This window comes from Podarcis liolepis (genome assembly GCF_965112155.1).
Source record: "Podarcis liolepis genome assembly, chromosome: 8".
Lineage (NCBI taxonomy): Eukaryota > Metazoa > Chordata > Lepidosauria > Squamata > Lacertidae > Podarcis > Podarcis liolepis.
In genome coordinates this window covers 12644598-12667302 of record NC_139560.1, presented here as the reverse complement: position 1 = coordinate 12667302, position 22705 = coordinate 12644598, and the positions used below count along the sequence as shown (strand labels likewise).

The 22705-nt window shown below is 48.4% G+C and overlaps 1 long non-coding RNA gene across 2 annotated transcripts in view; it reads left to right on the top strand.

The window, feature by feature from the left end:
• LOC310713247 overlaps positions 1-22705 on the top strand; it is a 149275-nt gene that overhangs the window by 75937 nt on the left and 50633 nt on the right. Inside the window, exon 3 of one of the 2 annotated variants that reach the window (XR_014529143.1) lies at positions 1258-5427. The exons of the other annotated variant lie outside the window; for it this stretch is intronic. This is a non-coding gene — a long non-coding RNA (uncharacterized lncRNA). Of the gene's footprint in view, positions 1-1257; positions 5428-22705 lie in introns of those variants that run through there. 2 annotated transcript variants of the gene reach the window in all.

The following is a 22705-nucleotide window of genomic DNA, read 5'->3' as shown; positions in this document are numbered from 1 at the left end:
AGGCAGCCTCTGGCGCTGTTCTCCATTCCATTTGTTCAGGCTATGCCAGTCGCCAGCGTTGGCATGCCTTGGCAATGGTGTTTCCATCCTCCCCCTGAATTGGCCCGTGATGCCATCTGCACAATTAAACCAGTGAAGGCGGTGAAGGTCCTGTGTGAGTGCCTGGAGGCGGTTGGAGGATGGATGGCGGTTAACAGATTGACGTTGAATCCTGACAAGAAAGAAGTACTGTTTTGGGGGGACAGGGGGCGGGCAGGTGTGGGGGACTCCCTGGTCCTGAATGGGGTAACTGTGCCCCTGAAGAACCAGGTGCGCAGCCTGGGAGTCATTTTGGACTCACAGCTGTCCATGGAGGCACAGGTCAATTCTGCGCCCAGGGCGGCTGTCTACCAGCTCCATCTGGTACGCGGGCTGAGACCCTACCCGTGGACTGTCTTGCCAGAGTGGTGCATGCTCTAGTTATCTCCCACTTGGACTACTGCAATGCGCTCTACATGGGGCTACCTTTGAAGGTGACCCGGAAACTGCAATTAATCCAGAATGCGGCAGCTAGACTAGTGACTGGGAGTGGCCGCTGGGACCACATAACACCTGTCCTGAGAGATCTGCATTGGCTCCCAGTACGTTTCTGAGTACATTTCAAAGTGTTGCTGCTGACCTTTAAAGCCCTAAATGGCCTCTGTCCTGTATACCTGAAGGAGCGTCTCCACCCCCATCGTTCAGCCCAGACAGTGAGGTCCAGCACTGAGGGCCTTCTGGTGGTATCCCTCGCTGTGAGCAGTGAGGTTACAGGGAACCAGACAGAGGGCCTTCTCAGTAGTAGCGCCCGCCCTGTGAAATGCCCTCCCACCAGATGTGAAGGAAATAAGCAGCTATCTTATTTTTAAAAGACACCTGAAGGCAGCCCTGTTTAGGGAAGTTTTTAGTATTTAATGCTGTATTCTTTTTAACACTCGATTGGGAGCCACCCAGAGTGGCTGGGGAGGCTCAGCCAGATGGGCAGGGTATTTAATCATAAATTACTATTATTATATAAATTAATTTAAGCAGGGGATTTCCACTGGCAGCTCCACACTGGGCTATCCCAGCCTATGCTTGAGAAATTGCTTTGTGTAATTGGGTCGTGTGGTGGCATGTGATATTTGGAAGATAGTAGGCTTGGCTCTTGCCCGTCTTTCTTCCCTCGGAGCTCTTGCAATGCTGGCATGCATCTGGGGACTTTCAGCTTCAAGAACCCTTGTAACTAGATCCTTGTAGGTGCTGAGCCATGCTTGCAAGAACCGGATCAGGCCACCCATTCCAGCAGTGGCCAGCCAATTGCCACTGGGATGCAGGCAAGCAGCAGAAGGAATGAAACAGCTCTTCCTTGACATCTGCTGTTGGCAAACTGGTGTCTACAGGTATTGAGAGACAGCGTTGCATAGTGGTTGGAGTGCCAAACTAGGTAAAAAAGGTAAAGGACACCTGGACAATCAAGTCCAGTCAAAGGCGACTGGGGTTGCGGTACTCATCTTGTTTTCAGGCCAAGGGAACTGACGTTTGTCCACAGACAGCTTTCCGGGTCATGTGGCCGCTTCTGGTGTAACGGAACACCGTGACAGAAACCAGAGCGCACGGAAATGCTGTTTACCTTCCTGTTGCAGTGGTACCTATTTATCTACTCGCACTGGTGTGCTTTCGAACTGCTAGGTTGGCAGGAGCTGGGACTGAACAATGGGAGCTCACTCCATTGTGGGGAATCGAACTGCCGACCTTCTGATTGGCAAGCCCAAGAGGCTCAGTGGTTTAGACCACAGTGCCACCCGTGTCCCATAAGTGCCGAACTAGGACCTGGAAGGCCAGGGTTTGAATCCTCATTCGTCTATGAAGACTGCAGAAACTTTAAGTCAGCCTTTCTCAACCTGTGGGTCCCCAGATGTTGTTGAACTACAACTCCCATCACCCCTAGCAGCAAGGCCAGAGCTCAGGGATGATGAGAGTTGTAGTCCAACAACATCTGGGGACCCACAGGTTGAGAACCGCTGCTTTAAGTGAAGAGGGACCTCTTCAGGAAGGCAGAGCTTCTAACAAGCCTTACTCTAAAGCTGGCGGCTGCTGCTGAAGCAACATCGGAGCTCTGATGGTATCCAGCCTGAACCCTGTGCAAATGCCTTGCCTCCAATGAACTCAGTGCTTGCATCATAGCATTTTTTGGCCCTCTAGATATTGCTGTGCTGCAGCTCTCATGGGATATTGGAAGGGTCCCCGAGGGTCATCTAGTCCAACCCCCCTGCAGTGCAAGAACCCCAACTAGATCATGCCTGACAGATGGCCATCCAACCACTGCTTGAAAACCTCCAAGGAAGGAGAAACCACCACTTCCCAAGGGAGACCGTTCCACTGTCAAACTGAAGTTCTTCCTAATTTTTAGTCAAAATGTCCCTTCTTGTTATTTGAAGCCATGGGTTCAAGTCCTACCTTCCAGATCAGGAGAAAACAAGCTTGTTTCCTCTTCCATGGGATGACCCTTGAGATATTTGAAGATGGCTATCATGTCTCCCTTTGGCCTTCTCTTTTCCAGGCTGAACATACCCAGCTCCTTCAACCATTCCTCATCAGGCTTGGTTTCCAGACCCTTGATCATCTTGGTCACCCTCCTATTCGCATGTTCCAGCTTGTTGATACATTCCATAAATTGCAGCATCATCACTTGGAAATTTTGTAGGGAGTTTTAAGTTGTAATTTCATGCGATGAAATTTCGGGTGGTATCCTGGCATATGGTTCTTGATGTTTCTAAGTTCTTCGCTTGCTTCTGAAGCACAGATAAAATGAACATGCTTAATTGGATCGCTATGCTACAAACTGATTTTGCTTTCCAGGAAAAAAACAATCAACTCAAAATTTTCTTGGAAACTCCAGATCAGGAGAAAACAAGCTTGTTCCCTCTTCCGTGTGACAGCATTTGAGATATTTGAAGAAGGCGATCATATCTCCTCTCAGTCTCTTCTTTTCCAGGCTAAACGTACCCAGCTCCTTCAACCGTTCCTCATCAGGCTTGGTTTCCAGACCCTTTGTTGCCCCTTAACCTGCTTCGAGTACAGTGGTACCTCGGGTTAAGACCTTAATTCATTCTGGAGGTCTGTTCTTAACCTGAAACTGTTCTTAACCTGAAGCACCACTTTAGCTAATGGGGCCTCTTGCTACCGCAGTGCCGCCGCTGCACGATTTCTGTTCTCATCCTGAAGCAAAGTTCTTAACCCAAGGTAATATTTCCTATGCTTCACAAATAACCCAGAGATGAATTTTAAATAAAAGGACACATTCTACTCATGTAAAAACATGCTGATTCCTGGACCATCTGTGGGCCGAATTGAGAAGGTGATTGGGCTGCATCCGGCCCACAGGCCTTAGGTTGCCTACCCCTGTGCTAGACTGACCCCAGACAACGGGAGCATTGCAGGAAACGTATTTGCAATGGGCTTTGCTCCACGAGTAAAACGGAATCAAAAGGGACATCTCTCTTGTTCCCGAGCAACTAACCGGGACTCTGCTAAAAAGGCTGATCAGGGAGGTCTCTGGATAATAAATCACCTACTGACGTCTGGAGTGCATTGAACTTCCTTGCTCGAATCTCTGCCTTAGGTCCCTTTCACTATAATGGCCTTCTGGTGCACCTGTGCCGCCTTTTGTGACGGGCGATTGCTGGGTTTCTAAAGTGTGAATTGTTTTTTTTATTTACGGGGGCTTTTGCAGAACCGGCGGCCTGCGTTTGGAACCAGATCTGACGCCGTGAAATAAAAGACGCCGAACGGCAGATGCAGAGATGAATGCCAAGTGTGTGTGTAGGGAAAACACAACAGAATTCCCTTTCTTTCTTTCTTTCTTTCTTTCTTTCTTTCTTTCTTTCTTTCTTTCTTCCAAGTGGGCATTTCATTTTGGCAGGCAGCACTCTCTGAACTGTTGGGAGAATAGGGGCTCCTTCTTGCCTCTCTTTCTCTCTCCTCGGAGCAGAAAATGAGAAGGTTCTTCTTTTCCACGTCTTCTTTTAGGGTCGTTATTTGGTTTGGTTTTGTTTTACAAAGGTGCTGAGTGCCAGACCCCGTCGAGGCCACCAGGACTCTGTATGCCCTGCACCAAACTCACTGCAAAACCCTCTGCTAAGAGGAACCTCGGCATATCAAGAACCTCGGCACATACCCTTTTTATGTAGTGCACCCTCTATTTCCAAGTCGTGGCAGAAGGAAAGAGGCCACATGTTCGGTATACCTGTCCCCTTAGCACTGCGGTGCTTAGTGAGTGTGCACTCTGGAATCGTGGAAGTATTTTCAGAATTGCTGCCCTTAAGGACTAGAAACTTGGGTTTCTATTTTCTTCTTGTTGTTCCCTGGGATTGTGGATTGTAGAATCACAGAATTGTAGAGTTGGAAGGGACCCTGAGGGTCATCCAGTCCAACCCGCTGCAATGCAGGAATCTCAGCTAAAGCATCCATGACAGATGGCCATCCAGCTTCTGCTTAAAAACCTCCAAGGAAGGAGATTCTGGTGGGAGACTGTTCCACTGTCGAACAGCCCTTAACCATCAGAAAGTTCTCCCTTATGTTTAGTCGGAATCTCCTTTTTTTGTAACTTGAAGTCATGGGTTCAAGTGCTACCCTCCAGAGCAAGGGAAAACAATCTTGCTCCATCTTCTAGGTGGCAGCCCTTGAGATACTTGAAGATGGCTATCATATCTCCTCTTTTTCCAGGCAAAACATACCCATCTCCTTCAACTGTTCCTCTTCTTGGTCTCTCTCCTTTGCGCAAAATGGAAGGTGTTTGGACGGCTGAGGAAAATAACATCCCTTTGTCTAGCTGCCTCCCACCTCTCTTGCCCGGCCCATGTCTCCTGCTGGGGAAAACCGTCTATCAAAAACTTCACACCCCACAACAACTACTCACTATGGGCCCTACTAAAGCAAACAGTCTAATTGGTCAATGTCTAAAAGATATCGAGCATCAGAACAACCTGGCCACTATAAGGAAGTTCTGCCCTTCGTATGTTCATTTTCCACCTCTCCATTTTGATTCTCTGGCCCCATATCTGCACAAACTTATCATCCCTAAATACAGACGTGCTTTTACACTTGCAGGACTGGGTGTTTTGCCATCTGCGGTACTTGAGGGTTGATTCCAGAAGATCCCGCCTGAGAAACGTCTTTGCCCCTGTGGAGACGGTAGCACCGAAACAGCGGCACACGTCCTCCTGTCTTGTACTCTCTACAAAGACCTGAGGAACAAGATCATCACCCCACTCGTACTAACCATCCCAGGGCGCTCAACCACTGCCACAATGTCCTGTCTTCTATCAGATCAAAATGAGCAGATAACAGCAAAGGTTGCTAGGTTCATAGCAGGGGCAATCAGAATAAGGGCCACTAACTGACTGCTGATTCAGGGCTTTAAATTGTGCTCTTATATCAAATTTTATTATCTGCGTATACTGTAATGTTTTACTGTTGCGGTAAAGGTAAAGGGACCCCTGACCATTAGGTCCAGTCGTGGCCGACTCTGGGGTTGCAGCACTCATCTCTCTTTATTGGCCAAGGGAGCCGGTGTACAGCTTCCGGGTCATGTGGCCAGCATGACTAAGCTGCTTCTGGCAAACCAGAGCAGCGCATGGAAACATCGTTTACCTTCCCACCAGAGTGGTACCTATTTATCTACTTGCACTTTGACGTGCTTTCGAACTGTTGCGAATAAAGTTTTATCTCTCTCTTTCCTGCTGGGGACGAGGCAGGAAAACTCAGGATGTTCCAGAGGGGAGAGAAAACTGTCTATGGGAACGCTGTTCAGTCAGTGGCAGCCTGCGTTATCCACACGATTTCATCCCAACCTTGGTTCTGAGTTTTCTGTAACCTGGGAGGGATGTCTTTCAGACCAGAGGCCACATTCCGGTCCCCGCAGGTTTCCGGGGGCCGCATGCCAATGGCGGATGGGGCTAGGGGAGAAGCAATGTCTGTCATTTTTACTTTTTGTGAGCTTCTCTGCAGGCTCACACAGCCCTCTCTGCCCTCTAAGCTGGCAAACAAGAGCTCAAGGGCAGGCGGAAATGTTTGAGGTGAGGGCTGTGGTTTGTAGAGAAAGAGAGAGTGTGGCCTCTGGAGGGTCCTGAAAGCCACATAACAAGACTTGGAGGGCCACACATCCTACATCCCCAGGCCTGAGGTTTTCCACTTCTGCTGTAAAATGGCTTACCTCTCTTTCTCAGGTACACCTGGGCTGTTCTTGCTGTCTTTGGGGACGCCTCTTCCAACCCAAGCCTCCAGCCGATCTTTTTCTCATATCGATGCGCTGCCAACGATGCTTTTGGCTGCAATCCACCGGACCACCTGTTGATCATTTCCAGGGCGGGGAGGCGGGTTGATGTGGGAACCGTGCAAGATGCTTGCACGGAAAGCCACGAGGAGATGATTTCCAGCCATATTAACCGGTAAGGCTCCAGAATGAGCACGCCAGCTAGCATGCTAGCTACGTCCAGTCTCTGTGGCAAGTGACAACGGGTTTGTAGCATTCATCTGGTGAAAGCAGTTAAAGCATCACTTCTCAACCTGTGGGTCCCCAGATGTTGTTGGACTACAACTCCCATCACCCCTAGCGAGCAAGGGCTGATGGGAGTTGTAGTCCAACAACATCTGGGGACCCACAGGTTGAGAACCGCTGAATTGAAGTTTGTTCCTGCTCTGTGGTTGCTGCAAACACTTCACCTGTTCTTCGAGCATCTGAGCTTCCCTTCACACCTTGCCCTCAAAATTTATATCTGTGGCCCTCTGGATGTTTTGAACTACAACTCCCATCAGGCGCAGCCTGCATGGATGATGGGAGTTGTAGTCCAGCAGAATCCAGAAGACCACATGTCGCTCTGATCTGACGGCAGGTTGGTTCCAGGGCTGTGCTGGCAAAAAGTCCACCTTACTCCTGTGTTTTATCTTCTCACGAAAAACAGGATTCTAATAGTTGTTGCTTTGTTTTGTTGCATTGATACAATGAAGGTGTGCAGTTTGCTTGAGCTGAGATCTGGCCTGGAGGGAATAAGCCTTGCGCTGTTAATAACCTTGCGTAATAATTGCCGGCTCCTTTTGTAATCATCGGCCGGGGGGTTTGGGGTTGGGCAGGTTCAGTGCCAGCTGAAGAAGGAGACAGCCGGCCCAGCTTGCTTGGAAGAGACCCATGGGCGAGGATTCTTGCTCAAAGAGGCTGGCAAAGAAAGCGATCGGATATCAAAGAGGAAGGGATACAATGCACCTCGCTGCACGAGGCAAGGGCAGTTAGAAGGAACCGTGAGGTGGAAGAAAACACATTGAGATGCAGCTGCTCCAAGTGGCCAGGGGTTTTCTTTTCCAGCCGAGTGAGCCAGCCGTGAGATTGTGCAATGTGAATGTTCCTATTTACATGTATTTCTCTCCCTGTGCTTGGGGAAAAGCCATAATGACAACTTGGAAGTTTAGGGATTTTATGCTATACTTCTGAAACAGGTGGAAACATGGGACGGCGTACTACAAGAAATCACCTGTGTTGGAGAAAGAGCCAGCTGCAATCTTGGGCATTTCCAGGTGTCAGGCTGTGGAAGACACTTGTCTGAAAATCCCAACCAGCCTCTCTCAACCTCCGGATCCTAGGTGCTGTTGGACTACAACTCCCCATCATTCCTAACCAGCATGGCCAGTGGTTAGAGATTATGGGAGTTGTGGTACAAGGACATCTGGGGACCCAAGGCTGAGGAAGGTTGGTGTAGACCATTGGTCTTCAAATGATGTGTCATGATGCACTGCTACAAATCGTGGAGAACTAATAATAATAATAATAATAATAATAATAATAATAATAATATTATACCCCGCCCACTCTGGGCAGCTCCCAACAGAATTAAAAGGACAATAAAACATCAAACATTAAAAGCATACCTATACAGGGTTGCCTTCAGATTTCTTCTAAAATTCAGATGGTTCTTTATTTCCTTGACATCTGATGGGAGGGCGTTCCACAGGGCGGGAACCACCACCAAGAAGGCCCTCTGCCTGGTTCCCTGTAAGCTCACTTCTCGCAATGAGGGAACCACCAGAAGGCCCTCGGATCTGGACCTTGGTGTCTGGGCTGAACGATGGGGGTGGAGACGCTCCTACAGGTATACTGGGCCAAGGCCGTTTAGGGCTTTAAAGATCAGCACTAACATTTTGAATTGTACTTGAAAATGTACTGGGAGCCAATGTAAGTCTGTCAAGACCGGTTTTATATGGTCTTGGCGACTCTCCAGATGTTTGCCGAACTACAAATCTCATCATCTCTGCCCATTGGCCATGCTTACTAGGGCTGATGGGGTTTGTTGTCCCACAACATCTGGAGGTCCAAAGGTTCTCCACATCTGAGCTACTGGCTGTAGCCTGATCTTAGGTAGGTTAGGACAGCAAGACTGTTACCAAAGAAGTAGATGTGGCGGAATTAAAAGGAATAAAGGATCTCCACATGTGTTTGGGTTGAAGGTGAGTTGTGGGACTGTAAAAGTTTGTTTCGTTTTATTTTGAAAATAAAACGAAGAAAGAAAGGGAAAAAAGTGGCCAGGTAGGTCATTCATTGCCAGGTCAATGTGCATAGGATTTTAGTCTTAAAGATGCATGCATCGTATTGTACCTAAACTTCACCAGTGAGGTTGGGTGGGAATTTTCCCCAATTTATAAATTCATTAATAAGCAAGAATGGACGCCAGTTGCAAATAAAAAGCTAATCAAATATGGCAGTTTTGAAGTGTTTCACTTTGTTCACTAAATGCGAGTAAAATAAACATGCATCAGAAAAAATCTCTGATGCAAACTGGATTTTTTCTCATGCAGATTGCCCCACTTTGCAGACCCTGATTTGGTACATTTGATGAAAAGCTCCTCTTCGAGTGTTAGCAAGTTTGAACCATTCAGCCAAGGACATGGTAGCAGCTGGACTTCCAAACTAGTAATATCGCTGCAATTTTTTATATTTTATTCCAGATCCTCCACCAGCAAACCTGAAAGTAGCGTTCAAAGTCGGGCTGAAATTGAAATCTCTGGGAGAAGTTAGTTTTTTTTAAAAAAAGTGAAGAGGATAAAATAACCAAGGCTAAAACCCCGTTTGAAGCTGCCACTAAGGCATTTGTGTTAGGCGAGGCCACCTAGTTGCATTGTGTTTTTGTGTAACTAAATCGCTCCTTGTACTGGTTTTCCAAAGAAACTGGTAATAAGGTAAGAGAGGACTCCTGATACTTTATTTTTTTCTCTGAAAGGCTAAACTTGCCTCTTGACTTGCATTCAAGTTTTCTGCTCTCCAAAGAAAATAGAAGCTGGACTCTTGAAACTGAAAATCAAAGATTTCAGGTGCATAGGATGGGAAGACTTTGCTGCACCTTCCATTTTTAAAGGCCATAGAACGGTAGAGTTGGAAGGGACCCTGAGGATCATCTAGTCCAACCCCTGCAAGGCAGGAATAGGCATCTGCCCCATACAGGGATCGAACTTGCAACCTTTGCATTATCAGCACCACGCTCTAACCAGCTGAGCTATCCAGACTGCTAGATGCTCTCACAACAAGAGTTCCAATTCGGCATTGCATATTCTCTCCCCTCACTGCGTTTCCCACCAATTTAAGTAAAACTGATGTAGCAGGAATGCTTGAATAATGGTTCTCTTCAACATCAGTTAAGGCATCTCTGAAGGGACGCGGTTGGCGCTGTGGGTTAAACCACAGAGCCTAGGGCTTGCTGATTAGAAGGTTGGCAGTTCGAATCCCCGTGACGGGGTGAGCTCCCGTTGCTCGGTCCCTGCTCCTGCCAACCTAGCAGTTCGAAAGCACGTCAAAGTGCAAGTAGATAAATAGGTACTGCTCCAGTGGGAAGGTAAACGGCATTTCTGTGCGCTGCTCTGGTTCACCAGAAGCAGCTTAGTCTTGCTGGCCACATGACCCGGAAGCTGTACGCCGGCTCCCTCGGCCAATAAAGCGAGGTGAGCGCCACAACCTCAGAGTCGTCCATGACTGGACCTAATGGTCAGGGGTCCCTTTACCTTTACCTTTAAGGCATCTCTGAAACCCCGGAATGCTGCTATGCTGCTGCAGACAGCATTGAACTGCATGGACGAATGGTCTGACTCAGTATAAGGTCCTAAATACATGCCACCATCTCCTCATCCTGAATTCTTCTTCTTCTTCTTCTTCTTCTTCTTCTTCTTCTTCTTCTTCTTCTTCTTCTTCTTCTCCTCCTCCCGTACATCCATCTGGGTTGCCCTAGCTACTCTAGGCGGCTTCCAACAGATATAAAAACACCATAAAACATCAAACATTACAGGGCTGCCTCCAGATGTCTTCAGAAATTTATTTCCTTGACATCTGCTGGGAGGTCATTCCACATGGCAGGAGAAGGCCCTCTGCCTGGTTCCCTGTAACCTCACTTCTTGCCATGAGTGTTCCACCAGAAGAAGTCCCTCAGAGCTGGACCTCAGTGTCCAGGCTCCCTCAAGGGTTGTCCCCTCGTACGAACCATGTGCAGCTTCCAGAATACACCTTCTTTGCATCTTCCTGGGTCTGGGAAGGTCCTTGTCTCTGTAGGTTCGCTTGCAAGATAGGCAGGGCAGCTCCTGTTGGTACATGTTTTACGCGGTGCCTTCTCATGCAAATAGGAGGCGCCTTGTTTGGCTGTCGTAATTGAGGCATTGTCAACAGCGTGCACCCAAAGGGCCTCGCTGCATGGAGAAGTAAGAGAGGGAACGAACTCTTTCCACTTCCTCGTCTGCTGTCTCCAGCACCTTGTTCTGCAAGCTCATCTGAAGTAGGGAAGGAAGAGAAGAGACTGTCCATGTGGGCTGTCAGGTTGCCGAAGGCGATGGGGATGGGATGTCTTTCCTCCCAGGCCAAGTTCAAAAGCCCATTGGTTGGTTTTTGGTGCCTTTGGCCAGGAAGGACCTTCTGATTTCAGTTCGGTACCCAGAATGGGGATCACTGAGACATTTCAACTGCTGCAGACAATGGACTGACTTCCTGCCTGCAGTTTGGGCAAATTTTTAGCTTGGCCCCTTCACTTTTCCTTGCCAAATGCTTGCCCTGACTGACCGGCTTTTTTATTGTTAATAGTAATAATAATAATAATAACAACAATAATTTTTTTTTATACCCCACCCTCCCCAGCCAAGACCAGGCTCAGGGTGGCTAACACCAGGTATAAAACAATTGATTAAAATACAACTTAAAAACAAGATTAAAATACAACATTAAAATGCAGCCTCATTTCAGTAGAAACTGAAATCAAAAGCTGAATTTATACACATCTGATTGCACAAGGAACGGAAAAGGGGGGAAATCAAATAAAACCAGCAGCTCACATGAAGGATTCAGGAACATTTATGTCTGTATAAGCCTTCCAGATTTCCAAAGAGGTGCTCAAACAAGGCTGATGTTGATACGAAATACGTCCACGTGTAGCAAGGGCGGCGAGGACCTAGAATTGTAGAGTTTTAAGGGACCCTGTGGGTCATCTAGTCCAACCCCCTGAAATGCAGGAATCTCAGCTCCTTCAAGCCTCAAAATATATGTCTCTTATATCCCACTTTTTCCTCCAAGGATCTCATGGTGGTGTACATGACGATTAACCAATGGAGTGAAGTCGTTAAATAAAAAAAAAATCAGTATGAATTTGAGGTTTTGCTTCCTCTGTTGGTTCTTTTCTGTCTTAGAATGAACTGGTCTGGCTGTCGCTTGTTTCTGCAGCTACAAGACACCTTCCTTACCTGTACGGCTCTTTGGCTGTTCCGGTCACACCTGGAAAGGCATCAACTTGCAAGCAATTCCCAGCTCCCTAGGGAGGTCTCCAGGGCTGGGCGATGTCAGCTTTTGTGATGTACAGTCATACCTTGGTTCGCAAATGGAATCCGTTCCGGAAGTCCATTCGACTTCCGAAAACGTTTGAAAACCAAGGCGCAGCTTTTGACTGGCTGCAGGAGCTTCCTGCAGCCAATCGGAAGCCACGTAAGATGTTTGGATTCCAAGGAACGATAAAAAACTGGAACACTCACTTCCAGGTTTGCGGCATCCGGGAGCCAAAATGTTTGAGTCACCAGGCGTTCAAGAACCAAGGTACTGTATTACTAGATGAAGGCACCATCGTACTCTGGCCCTCAAACCAGTCCTGGGCGATGTATTGCCCAGGCCTAGAGGTGTCTCACGTGTAGGACATGTTAGCACGGCATCAGGATTTTGCATGGTACCTGTTATGTACTCACCCTGGGCCAGCAGACGGATACTGTAGATAGTTTTCACTCAGGTTCACATATGCAAATAGGGGATTGAAAGTGACGTTCAGTGATTGGATAGTTACAGAAAGTGGTTACTGTTGCGTTGTAGTGGAGCTCTATATAAGCAGGCTGACTGAACCCTTCAGTTCAGTTCTGTTCTGGCCTGTGAATAAACAAGAGCTGTTTGAAGAATCGCTTCGTCGTCTGATATGTGCACCCACAACTTAACAGTACGCAAACCATGTAAAGCTCAAAAGCAGCGGCCAGGGCAGCATCGTCTAAATGGATAAAGATTGTGAGAGAGAAAGAGAAGCTGAGTAAACCCCCCTTTTTTTAAGCTTTCCGTTTGTTGAAGTGATACAGTCACCAGGAAGCTGTGTTTCCCCCTTTTCCTTGGAGGAAGGAAGTCTCTTGTACAGGACCCCCTGATGTTTTTAAATACCGGTTGTGTGTTTTCTATTTTTTTATTTTAAAAAAGCAGAAATCGCAGTCCAGACAGGAAGTGATTAAGACATGAATAAAGATTTCAAATAGACTTGGGGTCAAGGGAAGGATGGAAGTCTGGCTGTGTGCCTGAGATCCTGGAGAAGAGAAGGGGCAGAATAATGAAGCCAGGAATGTGGGATTCAGCCCTGGGAAAAAATGAGGAGTCTGTGCTTTCGGAGGAGGCCGGTGGCCTTAAGAGGGGCTTGGCGATCGGAAATTGCTTGTTTGCTGTCCATCATCTCCCTTTATTTCTAACTTTGAAGGTTTTTCTCCTCATTTTATAGAGGCAAACAGCAAGATTTTATCATATCTCCTTTTAAGGTCCTTCACTTTTGCAGGCATAAATCAAAGAGGCGAGTCACGGGGATACAAAGGCAACAATGGCATCATGTGCCTTTATTCTTTGTTTTTAGTTTTATTTGGGTGTCTGCACCCGGCTTTCCCTCGCGATAGAAATCTCACTCGAGGCAGTTTGCAAAATAAATAACAAAGCACAAGTCACAACATCTTTTTTCTTTTCCTTCCCCAAAGCGGTAAGATGGCATCGCTAATTACGTTCACAAAGAAACCATCGTCAACAGCAGCAGCAGCCCGTCTCCTGGAACACCCAGTTTTGCTAAGGGATGTTGAGACTTTAAACAGATTCTGGCATTTGCCCGAATGGATGTGTGGGGAGTGAATGCAAGGCCTGCCACCCCACTGAACTTACTGGAAATCTCCATGCTTGGGAACTGGACCTTATCAGGGGTCCCAGTTGAGAGAAGGGTCCCAATGACTTCCTTACACCCCAGTTTCAGCATGGGAAGGTCTGAAGTGGAGTTGGTGGGTGGGGCTGGGTGTGGGGGTCTTTGAGGATGGACGGGGCTTGCATGCATGCCGCTGCCCCTTCCACGAAGAGACCCTAGCTCACCTGCCCCTCTTCCTGTCCTTGAAGCTAGGGGAAAAGGACGGAGTGATACAGCTGCCTTTGCATGGAGCTCCTCTGCCGGCCACTCGGCTCCTTGCCCAGAGGGAGGTTTCCCTTACAGGTGAACAACAAACTGCAAAGCATCATTTCTTGGTGTGCTACTTGCGCTGTGTACCTATGCAGAGGGACGCGGGTGGCGCTGTGGGTTAAACCACAGAGCCTAGGGCTTGCCGATCAGAAGGTTGGTGGTTCGAATTCCTGCGATGGGGTGAGCTCCCATTGCTCGGTCTCTGCTCCTGCCAACCTAGCAGTTTGAAAGCACGTCAAAGTGCAAGTAGATAAATAGGTACCACTCCGGCAGGAAGGTAAATGGCGTTTCCGTGCGCTGCTCTGGTTCGCCAGAAGCGGCTTAGTCATGCTGGCCACATGACCCGGAAGCTGTATGCTGGCTTCCCTCGGACAATAAAGCGAGATGAGCGCCGCAACCCCAGAGTCGGCCATGACTGTACCTAATGGTCAGGGGTCCCTTTACCTTTACCTCTGCAGAGAGAGCTGCTGGGTGTTCTTGATAGCTGTGGAGCTCCTTCCCTTTCAGACTTGTTTTTGCATCTTTCGGAAGTCCTAAAAGACCTCCATCATTTGCACTTGTGCTGGTGGCTAGGGCAAATCTGCAAAGCTTTGCTTGGAGAGTTTTGTCTGATGTGGTCCAGAGAAACTGAGCAACCCAAAATCTCTAGATGCATCAGTGTAAGCCTAGTTCTTCCCTACAAATGCGTCATTTAAACACCCCCTGTTGCTTCACGACTCTGAAAGAATTGCACTGTTTGAAGTGACACACGGTCTATCTGTGTTGGCTGAGCCACATGTGCAAAGTCAATGGTTGTTCCTGCAGCGATCTTATTTTATTTGCAGTTATTAAAAATTTATCTTGTCCTTCCTCCCAAATGAGGCCCAAGGTGGACTGTGCATATGTGGAGATTTTGCTTGGACTTATTTTTCTCCCCGGGTTAACACCTTTGGGGATGACCCCTGACTTTCTTTCTTAAGCAGGTAAGCAGAGAAGCTTATCTGTTGCATCTATATCACACTTTTTCCTCCAGGGAGTACATGGTTCCCTCCCACCGTTAATCCGTACAATGACTCTGTGAGGTAGGTGAAGAGGCTGTGACTGATTTCAATGAAACCCAGTTCGTTTCATGACTGAGTGGGGAATTTGAACCCAGATCTCCCAGGTCCTGGTCTGACACTTTAACCACTACACCACACTGGCTTCTTAGAGTCCTTCTGCTGTGGGACAGCTATTAAGTAGGTAAATGAAGTGCTGTTAGCTTTGGGAAAGAATGCAAAGGGAAATATGAAGGGTTTGGCCAGTCAAAGGTAGCACCACACTTTTGGGATATTGGCTGCTGCTTCCAAATTAGTCCTCAAGAGTTTCCTTCTTTCAAGATGTTAATACCTTCCTCTTCCTCTAAACAGGAGTGTAGGCGATTGATGGTACAGTGGTACCTTGGGTTACAGATGCTTCAGGTTACAGACGTTTCAGGTTACAGACTCCACTAACCCAGAAATAGTACCTCGGGTTAAGAACTTTGCTTCAGGATGAGAACAGAATTTGTGCGGTGGCAGCGGGAGGCCCCATTAGCTAAAGTGGTACCTCAGGTTAAGAACAGTTTCAGGTTAAGAACAGATCTCCAGAACGAATTAAGTTCTTAACCCGAGGTAAAAGGTAAAGGGACCCCTGGCCATTAGGTCCAGTCATGGCCGACTCTGGGGTTGCGGCGTTCATCTCGCTCTATAGGCCGAGGGAGCTGGCGTACAGCTTCTGGGTCATGTGGCCACCATGACTAAGCCACTTCTGGTGAACCAGAGCAGCGCACGGAAACGCCGTTTACCTTCCCGCCGGAGCGGTACCTATTTATCTACTTGCACTTTGACATGCTTTCGAACTGCTAGGTTGGCAGGAGCAGGGACTGAGCAACGGGAGCTCACCCCATCGCAGGGATTCGAACCGCCGACCTTCTGATCGGCAAGTCCTAGGCTCTGTGGTTTAGCCCACAGCGCCACCCGCGTCTCTTTAACCAGAGGTACCACTGTACTAACATGGCAACACCTTTCCTCCGGAACTCGCCCTCTATTGATAATCGGCAGGCTCCTTTGTTGTTCTGTTTCTGATGCCTGCTGAAAACGTTTTTGTTTAGACATGTCCCCAGACATGCTAAAAAGAATTTGGTGCCTACATGTTTCTACCGTCTGCTGATTTTATCAGCATTTTCTTATGAATATTCCGATGACTTGCTTTTATTAGGAACACAAAGAGAATGCTGCTGATTCAGGTCAGTCTCGCAGGCAGTCCAGCATCTTGTTCTCACAGTGGTCAGTAACAATGAGGGACACATACATTCAAAATTCACTTGAAACTAATCAAGTTCAGCGGAATTGACGAACTTAGTCTTGTGACCCCAGCTTTTCAAAGTCCTATAGTCATTTATACCTCCAGTGTCCTGTCCCAGGTAATTCCCCCCCCCCCGGGTTTCCTTTGGGAAACAGTGACCTCAATCAGGGTTTCCCAGTCTCCATCTATGTTTGGACTACAACTCCCATCATCCCTAGCTAGCAGGACCAGTGGTCAAGGATGATGGGAACCTGTAATGGCTATGAGTTACTCGTGCGTAAACTGGTGCCTCTCTAGGCTAATTTGCCTTGTTAAACCTTTCTGACTGCACAGCCCTTGCTCATCGCGGCTGCCTCAGTCGCTGGCAGAATCCGTCAGTGGGCGTTTCTTGAACCTCTTCCAACATAAAAGTTGTTTGACACCCAGTCTGCTCCTCCTCTCACTGCGCGGGAGTCTTCTGCGCAGGGAGGGCGTGGGCAGCGGAGGACCTGGGCTCTCCTCACTGATGTCCAGTGAAGAGTCCTGGAGCCCTCTCTCCAATTCCCCCATCTGCCCCCCTTTCTCCCTGGTGTTGCGCTGATTGGCTTCCCCCTCTACTGAGCTGTTTCTCCCCCTGCTGCTGGGTCCTTCGCCAGCACCATCTGGGAGCCTCCCCTTCGCCTCTTGCTCTGATGTCAGTTCCCTGACAGAACCATAGTCCAAAAACGGCTGGAGACCCAAGTATGGGAAATCCTACTCTAAATAAAAATAAATGAAATAAGATAGATAGATTATAGATTGATAACAACTAGGGGGGCAGTCCTCAACTCTGTAAGAAGGGGTGGGGGTGTTGTGTGGAGGAGCATACAACCCCCCGATACAGTCGTACCTTGGAAGTCGGACAGAATCTGTTCCGGAAGTCCGTTCGACTTCCAAAACAGTTTGGAAACCAAGGCGCAGCTTCTGATTGGCTGCAGGAAGCTCCTGCAGCCAATCGGAAGCCGCGGAAGTCGCGATGGACATTCGGGTTCCAAAGAACATTCTCAAACCGGAACAATCACTTCCAGGGCTGCAGCGTTCAGGACCCAAAACGTTCGACTCACAAGTCGTTCGAGATCCAAGGTTTGTACAAGTTTGCAAGACACTAGTCCCTAGTGACAGCGAGGTCAGAGTCTGGGGTTGAAGCTCGCCTCTCCCTTGGCTTTTCCTCTTCCAAGAAAGATGTGCCTTGCGAACTGTCAGTTCTTAATCCACGGCAGTTGTCTTATCCTTCTGTCGCATCTGTTAAGGCAGCCTGTTCTCTTGGGTTTCGTGGCAAGCTCCAGGCTCAATTTGTCAGAACCCAGAGAATGGGAACACCTTGCAACGCGGCTTGCGGTCCTTTCTTTTTCTGGAGTTCAAAAGTTCTCCTCTGTTTGCTCTGTGGCGTTAATGAGGCAGCCCCGCTTGAAGCGAGCTCCTCCTGGCTGTGGGGACAGGAGCCAGGGTGTAGCTTCTACTTTGTTCAGAGTGGGGCGCATTGTTGAGCTTTTGAAGCCCTTTCCCTGTCGCCTTTTGATGTGGGCTCCATGCAAATTCCGCGGCGGGAGGGAACGGCGTTGGTTTTGTATCGTGCACTTTGAAAAATAAAAATAAAAAGAATGCAGAAGATTCTTTATCGCAGCTTCCTGCAGTTTTTACCTGCGCCAGTTCCTGTGAAACGCCTCTGTTGTCTCCCCACCCTTTAGGCATCTCTGTTATTTGATGGAAGGAGCTCTGTGATCGCAGCTACAGAAAGTCCCACCTTCGTGGTGAGAAAATCACACCTCTCATTGCAGGGATGCGCAGATTCCTCCATGCATTAAAATAATGTGAGAGGAGGGTTGCAGGCTCACTCCATCGCCATGCTGTTAGGGGCATGGGAGAAGGGGCTCTGTGCGCATACTGATGTTCACAAATAAGACCTCTGTGTATGCTCAGGAGCACTATAAGCAACCATCCTTAAACACATACAGCACCCCTTCTCATGCCCATTGTCTGTGGTTCTTCCATTTTTATCCTGTGTCTGTATTTCTGCTGCGAATACATCCCCCACCCATTGCCATATTCCACAAATGCTACATCTGGAATACATTTCTGCAAATTGGGGAGGTGTTTTATTGCTCCATGAGTTTAGGGTTGGGGGGGGGTCTTTTTCCAGTCGGGGGGGGGGGCTGCATTTCCCTCAGGGTGATTGTCCAGTGGTGAGTGTTGCTCCTTGCTGCTGTCCGCCTTTTCACGGGATGGAATAATAAATAATAATAATAATAAACTTTATTTATACCCCACCCTCCCCGGCCAGAGTTGGGCTCAGGGCGGCTAACACCAGTAGAATTACAGTAAAAACATAATAGAAAAAAAAAACCTAATTTAAAATACAGGTTAAAATGCAATTTAAAATGCAGCCTCATTTTAAGAGTAGCCCATAGATCAAAACCATAAGGGGAGGGAAACATAAGGGTCAGACTGAGTCCAAACCAAAGGCCAGGCGGAACAGCTCTGTCTTGCAGGCCCTGTGGAAAGATGACAAGTCCCACAGGGCCCTAGTCTCTTGTGACATAGCGTTCCACCAAGACGGGGCCAGTACTGAAAAGCCCCTGGCCCTAATTGAGACCAATCTAACCACCTTGCGACTTGGGACCTCCAAAATGTTGTCATTTGTGGACCTTCAGGTCCTCCGCGGGGCATACCAGGAGAGGTGGTCCCATAGGTACGTGAGTCCTAGGCCAGAATAGGGCATGTGGGGGGGAAAGGCAGCAAGAACAGGGGGGAGGGCCAGAAGGGGTCTGGGGAATCGGATGTCATGGACTGGCTGGATGCAGGTGAACGGTGGGAAGGGTTTAGTGAGCGGGAAGTGTCTGTGGCAGAGGGCAGTCCAGAAGTAGGAGAAGCAGAGGCTGCAGAGATGTGAGATCAAGAGGCAGAGAGGATGTAGGCTTCTGAAGAAGCCAGGGTGTCTCCCCCTCCTGCTGTGACCAGAACCAGAAGAGGTATGAAGAGGGAGGAGCAAAGACAGGTACGACGGTGTAGTCTCAGATTGCTTAGGAAGGACCATAGGGAGGAGGAGACCCTCACAACTCCCTCATAGGGGCAAGATCTACTGGGACAGGTTGCTGTGCTCACTAGGCCTGGCCTTATGAGCAGATCTTGGTTCCTTGAATAAAGATTTAACTTATGACATGATTTATTGCTGACTTTCTTGTGACATCAACAGAGGGACCCTGGCTGGGGATTGGGCCTCGGCAAGTGCCCTACGATGCCAACTCTGGTGCCAGTTTTGTGCAGCATCTCCTTGAAAGCTTCCTGGTTGGCCCCTTCAGCAGAGTCCATTCTGTTATGCACCGTTGGGCTTGTTTCTGAGGCTCTGCGCAGACCGCCAAACCCGCACTGCGCCTTCTTAGGCCCTCCTCCTTTCGCCGGAAGGCCTCTTGTAAGCAAAAGGATGTTGGATCCAGCCTTTGAAATGGAAGCGGCCGCATTCTGCTTGCCTTCCCCCAGAGCAATCGATCTCTCGCACCAAGGAGATGTTTGTTCTCACATGGCCGCAATGATGATGGATGCCCCCGGTCTTGGGTATTGATCGTTCCTGGAAGAGAGGTATGCATAGCGCGATTGGAGCTCATATTTTGGAATTTTTTTTTTTTAAAAAAATAATCCTGCTCAGTGTCTGCTCACAGAGGCTTGAATACCGTATTTTTCGCTCTATAGGATGCACTTTTTCCTCTCCAAAAATTAAGGGGAAATGCGTGTGCGTCCTATGGAGCGAATGCAGGCTCCTTGGCTTCAGCGATAGCAACACGAAGCCTCCGAAGCGCAGAGGGAGCGCTCCCATCGCACTTCCGGAGGCTTCGCGTTGCTTTCGCTGAAGCCTGGAGAGCGAGAGGGGTCGGAGTGCACCGACCCCTCTTGCTCTCCAGGCTTCAGGGATAGCTGCCTGAAGCCTTTGGAGTGCAGCGGGACCTCACGCTGCGCTCCAAAGACTTCGGGTTCCTTTTCCTGAAGCCGGGAGAGCAAGACTCTCCTGGCTTCAGCAGAGAGGGAGAGCTGCGCAGCGCTCCATGGAAGGGGCTCCGTTTCTCCTGCCGCTTCGCTGAAGGGGCGCTGAGCAGAGAGGGGGAGATCCCCCCCCCCGTTCTCCCCCTCCTATGGTCCGGTGCATCCTATAGAGCGAAAAATACGGTAGTTCTGGTGCCCAACATTTCCAGTCAGTGGAATGTAATGGGGCAAATAGACTAGCGGTTATAATTCTGTCTGAAACAGCTTCACATATGTCCCACTTGGAAAATGAGCAGAATGTAGAAGGTTCTCTTCTTCAGGTCCTGGAGAAACCCTGTTAATCAGAAAAGACAGGGTTGATCTAGGTGGATAAAAAAGCATTGACCAAGCAGACACCTTCATTATAATCATTCTCAGCCAGTGTTACAGGAGTACGCTGGTCAGTAATCACACAGTTCAAAGACGGGAGTATTTGCAAAAACACAACCTCCATAGACTTGGTTGAGCGTCAGGTGTAATGATCAGCCTATTTCCGATAGTCTTCCTCCATGGCAATCAGTTGCTGAGACTGAAAAACCCCAACCCCCTTACCAGGGCTTTCCCCCAAGAAATCTGAGACTGTGCCTGCATGCAGCCAGCTTCCCTTCCACCCTTTTCATGCCTCTTTTGGTTCTGGGAGTCAAGGGAGAGGGGAGCTTGTCACAGCAGGAGGGGCAGAGACCCTTGACTCTTCACCAGCCGGACTCATCCCTGCCTCTTGGTCTCCCTTCTCTCCTGCTTCAGCTTCTCCCTCTGATTCTGGACTTCTCTCTGCCACAGACTCTCCCAGCGCACTAAGCCCTGTTACATCTATTTCCTGATGGAATAGCCTTTGGATTATAATGTAACATAAACAGAAAACTATCTCTAGAAAGATTTTTCCTCCAAAAGCATTTTATTTTAAAAATCTGATTTTTTAAAATTAAAAATCCAATATATATATATATATATATATATATATATTTAATCCAATTTTTATTTTATTTTTTTAAATAAACCATTTAACCCCCCCCCCCCCCGCTTTCTCTGTACTTCTCAATCACGGTTGTCAAAGGGCTTCTAGGGTGGACTGAGTCAGAGAAGGCAGAGTTGGGTTTCCATGGCTGGCAGATTCCCAACAGACTCATTGCGTTAATCGAGTGCCATTTCCGTCTCAAAGGTGTCATCTCGTCAGTGGGCTTTTATCTGCCTCGGTTGTTCTGTCCCCAGTGCCTGCAAATTAGCACGGCACACCACACGCGTCCACGAGATAGGTGTGTGCGCGGTTTCTTTTTTCAAGAGCAATATAGTCGTTTCACAGAAAGCAAAGGTTTGTGTTTATTAAATGAAGTGGAGCCTCTCTTATCGCCCTGATAGGGGATGGCGCCTTCCTTTCGCCCTTCAGAAAAGCCTCGGATCAAAGAGGCCGGCGGAAGGTTACGTGAGGCTTGCATGACTCACTGCGATAAACGGCAGGGCCGTCGCCCAGGAAGATGCAGGAGAAAAGCCGTTGCGGGTGTTGAGCGCACGTTAACAAAAAGAGATGAATGGCCGGGCCTCTCCATAGGCACAGGTGTGACGGCCCTGGGTTTATTGACTGAAACCTCTGCTCAGCGCTTCTGCAGATAACGCGAGCCGACCAGGTCAGGGATAAGGGGAGGAATCATGCAGCGATCTTCCCAAAGGTTTGCTGTTGTGCCTGGGTGAAATATACTCTGAGTCGAGAGTGGATTTCATGCTCTTTATTCAGCTCATAGTGGTGAGGAGGAATGGAAGTTCCCCCACAGTATCTGCTTTATATACATTATTTACACAATGGGCTGCATGTGATTGGCTAATTCCGGGATTCTCCTGTAGGCCAATCAGGTTGTGGATTCAATTCCATCTGGAGCTGGATTGGGTGGCTCCTGCAGACCAATCATACTGCTGCATTGTTCTAGGACCAATCAGACTGCTTCATTCTGAATCCTATTGTTCTAGGACCAATCAGACTGCTGCATTTTGGCTCCTATTCAACTCAGTACATAACACTGGGAAACAGACCCAAAGGAGGAGGCAGCATGGTGTAGTGGTTAGAGCAGCTGAGGATGATTGGAGATGTAGTCTAGAATATCTAGAGAACACCAGGTTGGGTTATAGGCTAGGATTGTGGAAACTCAGGTTCAAATCTCAGCTCAGCTGTGAGGTCCATCCCTCAGCCTTGACCTTGCAGCGTAAATGATGCGAGGGCGAGCAGTACATGATGCCTTGAAATCAAGGAGGAAAGGGTAGGCTGTGCACGCAAATAAATAAGTTAGGGTTGCCATATTTCAAACAGTTGTTGAGCTCTTTTTTTTTTTTTTTTTTAGTTTTCCCAAACTTGTTGAGCTTTCGGGCAAAATTGGGGTGCCATACGCCCAGATTTTCCTGCACATTTGTTCTGATTTCCGCCCGGACACTGCTGTATTCCAAATATGTCCAGGAAATTCCAGACATATGGCAACCCTAAAATAAGCACAAATATCCCATGGAAGTTCGTAATCACAGAAGAGGCTGCCTGTGGTCTCTCTGCATGAGTTACTGGAAGGAAGCAAGGCTGAATCAGTGACTCAGTCTGTCCCCACTGGAGGCAGGGGATTCTATCCCCACCTCTACTTTGGTTGTAATTT